This window comes from Piliocolobus tephrosceles, chromosome 13 (assembly GCF_002776525.5).
Source record: "Piliocolobus tephrosceles isolate RC106 chromosome 13, ASM277652v3, whole genome shotgun sequence".
In the NCBI taxonomy this organism is placed as follows: Eukaryota; Metazoa; Chordata; class Mammalia; order Primates; family Cercopithecidae; genus Piliocolobus; species Piliocolobus tephrosceles.
The window spans coordinates 5,287,387-5,288,690 of record NC_045446.1 but is presented as its reverse complement, the minus strand read 5'-3'; positions in this window follow the sequence as shown (position 1 = coordinate 5,288,690).

Sequence of the window (1,304 nt, the reverse complement as noted above, 5' to 3'; positions counted from 1 at the left end):
CAGCGTCCCGAGTGGGGTTCACTTTGTCTCTTCACACCCAGGGACTCTCAGCCCGAGGTGAGGAAAAGGAAGGGGGGTTATTAAGAATTCTGACAAGGTAGGCTGAATAAATTGTGTTTTCTTTGTGAGCCTTAATCCGGTGTTGTATTGGCTTCTTGGACATGGCTAATTTATTTGGAATTTCATTCTGTTCCTGACAGCGTCCTTGACTAGCTGTTTGATCACCCCGAGCAAAGTTACATACCAGCTTTCAACTGTGGGGAGGGCAGCGGCGTCCTTTTTCTCAAGTACCTTCTCCTGGGTCGGGTTTTATGCCTGCAGCAGGGCGTTTCAAACGGCTGGGGCCATCCCTTGTTAGGGAGAGAAACCGCCCGGGCAGGGGTCTCCCTCAATGAGGAAGCCCTCCACTTCCCCCACTCGTCCCACTGTTCGTGATTTTAATCTTCTTTTGTGGCGCAGGAAGAAAGAAAATTAATTTTCGCCCGTCTGTGTGTAGGGAGCATTTCAGTGGAAACCCGGTTTGAAATGCATGTTCTGTTGATTTCGGCAGCCTGCGCCGGCTGGGTTTTGAGATGCAGCATTCTCAGGGGAAGAGGTGATGGGCTGCAGACCTTCATGGGGTGGGAACTCAGGCTCCCCGTGGGCCCTGGACGGGGTCCTCATGTCCTGTGCTCCGTCTTGGCAGAAGTAAGAGTTGATGATGTTAATGCTCTCCCAACTCACCCATCTCTGCCATGGTTGTCTTTTTTTGGGGGGTGGGGCGGGGGAGCGGTTAAAGCAAGCATATTTTGCTGTTGCAAAAAGAAAGAAAAAAAATAGCGATTTTCAATAGGACCCTGACATGTCTGAGAATGTCTCACTATCAACAAGGCTGTAGGTGGTGGTTTTATGGTTTTGGTGGAATCTGGTCTAAGGAAAACACATGCTTCCTTTAATTTGGCCTCCCGGCTCTGATGCACGCGGCCATCCTTGCTAAGAGCCTTCTGGGTGCCTGGAACTGTGCTAAGTCCTGGGGGATTTGGTGAGAGCTCGAGTTCTAGAAACACATGGAAGAGTTCAGAGGATGTTGGTGCTATGAAAATAACAAACAAAACCAACCAATCCACTGAAGCCCCGGGGCATGTGCCTGGCGGTCCCTGGGCGATGTACCTGGTGGTCCCTGGGGGTTGTGCCTGGCGGTCCCTGGGGCATGTGCCTGGCGGTCCCTGGGGGATGTACCTGGCGGTCCCTGGGGGATGTGCCTGGCGGCCCCTGGGCGATGTGCCTGGCGGTCCCTGGGGGATGTGCCTGGCGGTCCCTGGGGG